Below are 8,760 nucleotides of genomic sequence, written 5' to 3'. Positions count from 1 at the left end.
ACACACACACACACACACACACACACACACACACACACACACACACACACACACACACACACACACACACACACACACACACACACACACAAATACTGTGCAGTGGATAGATTCTAAAAATCCAGTAGTTATTATGAGACCCATTTTTTTAATGACTTTGAATTTGGTATGCACTGTGATATAGTTGTGAGGGTCAGATGGAATGTTTGTTGTCAACTTCCCTAAGCCAAAAAAATATATAAAGTATAATAAATATGAAATGGTTATAATAATAGCCATAATCTGTAAAGAGGTAGAGGGGTAAGCCAGTAGAAGGCCTCGGTCAGATGACCAAAAGCTTCAGCTGTGGGTCATATTATGATTAAGACTATTTCCTGACAAATCTTACCTAAGTACAGTGGACCCCCGCCTTACGATGGCATCGCGTTACGTTAAATCCGCCATACGAAACATTTTAAATGCAAAAATTTTGCCTTGCCTCAAGCTAAAAAACTTGCCTCGTGCGATTCGTCCAGGACGCGTCCCACGCGTAGCCTCAGCTGCCCCGTACGTGCCAGTGTTTACAAGCCAGCTGGTGTGGTAGTATCCACGCATACATTCGGTACATTTCATATTATCACAGTGTTTTTAGTGATTGTACCTGCAAAATAAGTCACCATGGGCCCCAAGAAAGATTCTAGTACCAACCCTGCAGGAAAAAGGGTGAAAATCACCATGGAAATGAAGAAAGAGATAATTGCTAAGTACGAAAGTGGAGTGCGTGTCTCGGAGCTGGCCAGGTTGTATACCAAACCCCAATCAACCATCGCTACTATCGTGGCCAACAAAACGGCAATCAAGGAAGCTGTTCTTGCAAAAGGTGCAAGTTTGTTTTCGAAACAGAAATTGCAAGTGATAGATGTTGAGACACTGTTATTGGTGTGGATAAACGAAAAATAGATAGCAGGAGATAGCATCTCTCAAGCAATCACATGTGAAAAGGCTAGGAAGTTGCATGACGATTTAATTAGAGTAATGCCTGCAACTAGTGGTGATGTGAGTGAATTTAACCCGTAAATGGTCCAAGCAGATCTACGCTCATATGCGTAGTGCTCCAAAAGTAGATCTTCGTTTTTTTACATATTTTCAAATATAACAAAAAAAATAAGTAGATCAAAGTTTTTTTTACACGTTTTCAAATGTAAAAAAAAAAATACATTTTTTTTTTACATACTTTCAAATGTTGAAAAAACGTATACATATACGTTTGGACCATTTATGGGTTAAGGCCAGCAAAGGTTGGTTTGAGAGATTTTAAGAATCGTAGTGGCATACATAGTGTGATAAGGCATGGTGAGGCTGCCAGTTCAGACCAAAAAGTGGCTGAAAAATATTTGAAAGAATTCAAGGATTACATAGACAGTGAAGAACTGAAACCTGAACAAGTGTTTAATTGTGACGAAACAGGCCTGTTCTGGAAGAAAATGCCAAGCAGGACCTACATTACTCAGGAGGAAAAGGCACTTCCAGGACATAAACCTATGAAAGACAGGCTTACTCTTCTGATGTGTGCTAATGCTAGTGGTGATTGCAAAGTGAAGCCTTTATTGGTGTATCACTCTGAAACTCCCAGAGCATTCAGGCAAAACAATGTCGTCGAGGCTAATTTGTGTGCGATGTGGAGGGCAAACAGTAAGGCATGGGTCACTAGGGACCTTTTCTATGACTGGTTACACCATGTATTTGCCCCCACTATGAAAAATTACCTAATGGAAAAGAAATTGGACCTTAAGTGCCTCCTGGTATTAGACAAGGCTCCTGGTCATCCTTCAGACTTGGCAGAGCGACTTTCTAGGGACATGAGCTTCATTATGGTCAAGTTTTTGCCTCCTAATACCACTCCTTTCCTGCAGCCCATGGACCAGCAGGTCATTTCAAACTTCAAAAAAACTACACAAAAGCTATGCTTCAAAAGTACTTTGAAGTGACCTCAGACACTCTATTGACTCTAAGAGAGTTTTGGAAAGATCACTTTAGCATCCTCAATTGTGTAAACCTTATAGGTAAGGCTTGGGAGGGAGTGACTAAGAGGACCTTGAACTCTGCTTGAAAGAAACTGTGGCCACAATGTGTAGAAGAAAGGGATATTGAAGGGTTTGGGGCTAACCCTGAGAAGCCTATGCCAGTTGTGGAATCCATTGTGGCATTGGGGAAGTCCTTGGGGACTTGATACTTCAAGTCCTAATGGAAGGGGATTCCCCTTCTAAACAATAACTTCCACACTCCTCTCCTCCCATCCCATCAATCATCACCAGATCTTCAATAAAGGTAAGTGTCATGTATTGTATTCTTAGTGCATGTCTTCTTAAGTTTGTGTGTATTAAAATTAATATTTCATGTGGTAAATTTTTTTTTTTCATACTTTGTCGTGTCTTGCACGGATTAATTTGATTTCCATTATTTCTTATGGGGAAAATTAATTCGCCATACGATAATTTCGTCTTGCGATGAGCTCTCATGAACAGAGTAATATCGTAAGGCAGGGGTCCACTGTATAATCATTTTTATTTTTTAAGTACTATATACAGTTTATATAGTTATGTAGAGTATTTCGGGCAGCCTTAAAGTTGATTTATAACAGAAGCTTTCAAGCTTTTGGTAGATAGGTAATCTTTGGGATCTTCAGGCAGAGTTCCAGATTTTAGGTGTTTTTCTTATGCACTTTGAGTTTTAACTTGGATTGAGCCAGACACTAGGGAATATCAGTGATTTTTGTCTTGTATTATACCAATGAGTTTTGTTGCAGCTAAAAAGGAAGAGTTTCAGGGCAGGGTTTATACTAGAATTGGCTGTCCTCTATATATGGTATACAAAGTAGTATGAGTGAATTTTATGTTTAGTAAGTTTAAACTTTGTGAAGGTGGAACATGTTTAGCACTAGTTTGTGTGGTCTTTCATACTGCCACTTTTTTTTTTTCTGTTAGCTGTAGGGGATTTACTGTAGTAGATCCCCAGGCATAAATAACATAGGTGAGGCAAGGTTATCTCAGAAAGTAGTATGGAGTCAGTAGTGCTGTTTGAGGTAAATAGTAATGTATTTTAGAGAGTGCCTGCTGTTTTGGAGACCTATGTGTTGGATATGAGTGTTGAATTTCAAGTTGGTGTCAAGGTATAGACCTAAAAACTTCCCCCTACCTTTTTTTTTTTTTTATCTTACAATGTGAGAATTGATCATTGTATTTAGCTGGGCATTTACAGCTGTGTTCTCAAACACCATGCACATAGGTCTTGTCAGTGTTAAGGGTGAGTTTATTGGTACTCATCCAAGTAAATATACTCAAGCTCCTCATTACCAGTGTTAAGAGAATTCTAATTTGAATGGGAAATAACAAAATTTATTGTCTGCAAACAGAGCAGATTTAATTAAATATTTGATCTGTATTGGGAAAGTTTTTGATGTATAGGAGAAAAAGCAGAGAGCCTAAAGCACTGCTCTGAGGCATCCCTTTTTTGAAAGGTCGAGTTGACAAGGTTGTCCTTGATAGACTTATTGGTGTCTGCTGTTAAGTTAGGACTTTGTGCCTGAGTATGATCTCTGATAACATAATGTTCTAGTTAAAGATACAGAATGTTGTGATATACTGTACTGAAAGCTTTTCTAAGGTTTAAAAGACAATATTCAAAATAAAGTTGCTAGTAATGGCAAATCAATTGATCAACAAACAGAGATAGTAGAGGGCAACGAGTGACTAGCTCCCTTAAGGTTTACTCTACAAATAGGAGTCTTAAGAAATAAGATAGAAGAGCTAAGATTACTTGCAAGTGTAGGTAATATAGATATTATTGGTATAACAGACCTGGTTCAACCTGAAAGATAAAGAAATGCCTTCTGAATGCAACATACAAGGTTAGAAATTATTCCACACTGACAGGATCAACAGGAAGGGTGGTGGAGTGATGTATGCAAGAGAAAATTTAAATTGTTGTCTTAAACATGATATATAAGATTAGAAACATCAAACACAGAATCTGGCTACAGTTTCTTGAGGGTCATGACAAATTAATTTTCGGTGTGATTTATAGGCCCCAAACGATGCAACATCCCCCCAATGAAAAGCAGGGGTGTCACTAGCACGTTAAGAGACCATACAGTAAGTGTCAGGGGCCCGAGACTGTTCAACTGCCTCCCAGCATACATAAGGGGGATTACCAACAGACCCCTGGCAGTCTTCAAGCTGGCACTGGACAAGCACCTAAAGTCGGTTCCTGACCAGCCGGGCTGTGGCTCGTACGTTGGTTTGCGTGCAGCCAGCAGTAACAGCCTGGTTGATCAGGCTCTGATCCACCAGGAGGCCTGGTCACAGACCGGGCCGCAGGGGCGTTGACCCCCGGAACTCTCTCCAGGTAAACTCCAGGTAAACCTTGATAGGGAGTGCAGTAAGCTGTTATGGGACAAAATTCATAAGGCATCTAGATATGAAAATGTTGTGATAATGGGAGATTTTAACTTTAGACAAATTGATTAGAACAATATGACAGGAAATCTTGAGTCTAGTGACTTTCTTGATACGGTTCAGGATTGCTTTTTAGAACAGGTTGTGACAGAACCAACTAGAGGAAACAATCTGCTTGATTTGGTTCTTGACAACAAAGATTCACTAATTAATAATCTAAAGGTTAATGATGAGCTTGGGGAAAGTGATCACAAATCACTTAGTTTCAATATATCATGGAATTACCCAGATAACTGCAATCAAATCTCTGTCCCAGATTTTCGCTTGGCCAACTTCATGGGACTAAAAAATTACCTGAGTGGGCTAAATTGGGATGTCCTGACTATGGGTCAGGTAGGTGATCTTGGTTGCCAATATGACATTTTTCAGAGCATAGTTCTAGCTGCCCAGACAACTTTTGTTCTGAGTAGGGAAATTAGATCTAACAAAAATGATCCCAAGTGAATGAACAACAGATTAAAACATCTCATTGGTCAGAAGAGAGGCACATATAAGCGTATCAAAAGAGGGGATGGGCAGTTAAAAAATCAGTATATTCAATTAGAGAAATAAAGAAAGGAATAAGAAAAGCAAAAAGGGATTGAGGCTAAGGTCACAAGGGATTCAAAGACTAACCCAAAAGGGTTCTTTCAGGTATACAGAAGTAAGATTAGGGACAAGATAGGCCTACTTAAGAGTAACTCTGGTCAGATCACTCACAGTGATAAAGATACATGTGAAATTCTCAATACCTACTTCCTCTGTTTTCACCCAGGAAAATACTAGCGATATTCCTGAAATAAGAGATTGTAGAACAGGACTATAATAAACTATACACGATTGCAATAACTAGTGACATGGTCCTCAGACAAATAGAGAAATTAAAACCTAACAAATCCCCAGGCCCTGATGAACTGTTTGCAAGGGTGTTAAAGGAATGTAAAGAGGAACTTAGCATACCTTTGGCTAATCTTTTTTACATATCACTACAAACTGGCATAGTGCCTGATAAGTGGAAAATGGCAAATTTAATTCCTATTTACAAGGCAGGTGACAGGTCCTTGGCTTCGAACTATAGACCAATAAGCCTTACCTCCATAGTGGGAAAATTTATGGAATCAATAATTGCAGAAGCAATTCATAGCCATCTTGATAGGCACAGATTGATTAATGAATCTCAACACGGTTTTACAAAGGGGCGTTCCTGTCTTACGAATTTACTAACTTTTTTCACTAAGGTGTTTGAGGAGGTAGATCATGGTAATGAATATGATATTGTGTATATGGACTTCAGTAAGGCTTTCGATAGTTCCACATCAGAGGCTATTGAGGAAACTTAAGGCACACGTAATAGGAGGAGAAATTTTTTCCTGATTAGAAGCATGGCTGACAGATAGGCAGAAGAGAGTTTCCATAAATGGGGAGAAATCAGAATGGGGGCACGTCACAAGCAGTGTTCCACAGGGGTTGGTGTTGGGCCCGTTGTTCAATTTACATAAACGACATAGATGAGGGAATAAATAGAGACACAAGCAAATCTGCTGATGACACCAAAATAGGCCATCCAATTCATTCTAATGAGGACACTAGAGCACTCCAGGATGATTTGAATAGACTGATGCAATGGTCGGAGAAGTGGCAGATGCAGTTTAATATAGACAAATGCAAAGTTCTAAATGTTGGACAGGAAAATAACCATGCGACATATAAACTAAATAATGTAGATCTTAATACTACTGATTGCAAAAAGGATTTAGGAGTTCTGGTTAGGAGTAATCTAAAACCAAGACAACAGTGCATTAGTGTTCGCAATGAAGCTAACAGAATTCTTGGCTTCATATCTAGAAGTATACCTGGAGTTTACCTGGAGAGAGTTCCGGGGGTCAACGCCCCCGCGGCCCGGTCTGAGACCAGGCCTCCTGGTGGATCAGAGCCTGATCAACCAGGCTGTTGCTGCTGGCTGCACGCAAACCAACATACGAGCCACAGCCCGGCTGATGCGGAACTGACTTTAGGTGCTTGTCCAGTGCCAGCTTGAAGGCTGCCAGGGGTCTGTTGGTAATCCCCCTTATGTGTGCTGGGAGGCAGTTGAACAGTCTCGGGCCCCTGACACTTATTGTATGGTCTCTTAACGTGCTAGTGACACCCCTGCTTTTCATTGGGGGGATGGTGCATCGTCTGCCAAGTCTTTTGCTTTCGTAGTGGGTGATTTTCGTGTGCAAGTTCGGTACTAGTCCCTCTAGGATTTTCCAGGTGTATATAATCATGTATCTCTCCCTCCTGCGTTCCAGGGAATACAGGTTTAGGAACCTCAAGCGCTCCCAATAATTGAGGTGTTTTATCTCCGTTATGCGCGCCGTGAAAGTTCTCTGTACATTTTCTAGGTCGGCAATTTCACCTGCCTTGAAAGGTGCTGTTAGTGTGCAGCAATATTCCAGCCTAGATAGAACAAGTGACCTGAAGAGTGTCATCATGGGCTTGGCCTCCCTAGTTTTGAAGGTTCTCATTATCCATCCTGTCATTTTTCTAGCAGATGCGATTGATACAATGTTATGGTCCTTGAGGTCCTCAGGTTGTTCTTCAACTCTATACTATATCCTTGGTTAGGCCTCATTTAGACTGTTGCTCAGTTCTGGTCACCGTATTACAGAATGAATATAAATGCTCTGGAAAACATAGAGGAGGATAACAAAGATGATCCCTTGTATCAGAAATCTTCCCTATGAGGACAGACTGAGGGCCCTGAATCTGCACTCTCTCAAAAGGCGTAGAATTAGGGGGGATATGATCGAGGTGTATAAATGGAAAACTGGAATAAATAAAGGGGATGTAAATAGCATGCTGAAAATTTCCAGCCAAGACAGGACTCATAGCAATGGTTTCAAGTTGGAACAAATTCAGATTCAGGAAGGATATAGGAAAGCACTGATTTGGTAATAGTTGTGGATGAGTGGAACAAACTCCCGGGTACAGTTATTGAGGCTAAAACGTTGTGTAGCTTTAAAAATAGGTTAGATAAATACATGAGTGGGTGTGAGTTGGACCTGATTAGCTTGTGCTGCTGGGTCTTGTGCCATGCTGGGTGGGTCATTGGGCTACTCTGGGGGGGACATGGACCTGCTTTGCATGGGTCAGTGGGCCTGCTGCAGTGTTCCTTCTTTCTTATGTTCTTAAGAGGCCCATTGAATCTTTGATTTTCAAGAGCTGCATATATTTATTTATTTATTTTTTTTATTTATTACAATTTGTGCACACATACAGAGGTACAAAAAAAAATACAGATAAGAGCAGCATGCCAAAGCCACTTATACTATGCATAGCATTACGGGCTGGCTTAAAATTAACTTAAGATTAACTAAGCAATGATGAAATCAGTGATAAAACATTAATGTAAACAGATTACTATAAAGTACAAGTGAGTATTACAAAGACAGGTCATATGGTTGCATGTATTATTGTACATTCAGTCGTATGGAGAATTCTGTTAGGTAGTTTATTTAAAAAAATAGTAAAGTTAGATTGGGTTTTAGGTTTAACATTTATGTGATATAATTGTGAGAAACATTTAAGATATACAATTTATAAGGTTGAGTTATTCAGTATTTATTTGGTTTTGGGTGAGTAAGTGATCTTTGAGAAGAGACTTGAATTTATAAACAGGTAGTGTTTCTTTTATATTTACAGGTAATGAATTCCAGATTTTAGGGCCTTTTATGTGCATTGAGTTTTTGCATAGTGTGAGATGGACACGAGGAACATCAAAGAGTGATCTGTGCCTTGTGTTATGGTCATGTGTTCTGTTGAGGTTGGCAAGGAGATGTTTGAGGGGAGGGTTAATATCAGAGTTAAGTGTTCTATGTATGTAATAGGTGCAGTAATAAGTATGGATGTTTTGTATGGTGAGTAGGTTTAGTGTATTGAATATTGGTGGAGTGTGCTGCCTGTAGTGAGAATTTGTTATCATTCTAACTGCAGCCTTTTGTTGGGTAATTAGTGGTCTGAGATGGTTAATTGTTGTTGAGCCCCATGCACAAATTCCATAGGTGAGATAGGGGTAAATAAGTGAGTGATATAGGGCCAGGAGGGCTGACTGTGGAGCATAGTACCGTATCTTCGATAGTATGCCTACAGTCTTGGAAATTTTTTTAGAAATTTGTTGTATATGTGTATGAAATTTGAGTCTATTATCAAGGTGGATTCCTAAGAATTTTCCCTCTGTTAGCTTTGTGATAGGTGATCCGTTTATCATTATGTTAAGAGGGACATCTGTAGCTCTGTTACCAAACTG

The 8,760-nt window shown here is 39.7% G+C and overlaps 1 protein-coding gene across 2 annotated transcripts in view; it reads left to right on the top strand.

Moving 5' to 3' along the window:
- Positions 1–8,760, top strand: part of LOC128697701 (retinoid-inducible serine carboxypeptidase) — a 119,640-nt gene that overhangs the window by 38,862 nt on the left and 72,018 nt on the right. The window lies entirely within an intron of this gene.

This window comes from Cherax quadricarinatus, chromosome 68 (assembly GCF_038502225.1).
Source record: "Cherax quadricarinatus isolate ZL_2023a chromosome 68, ASM3850222v1, whole genome shotgun sequence".
In the NCBI taxonomy this organism is placed as follows: Eukaryota; Metazoa; Arthropoda; class Malacostraca; order Decapoda; family Parastacidae; genus Cherax; species Cherax quadricarinatus.
This window is presented reverse-complemented; position numbering and strand designations above follow the sequence as displayed.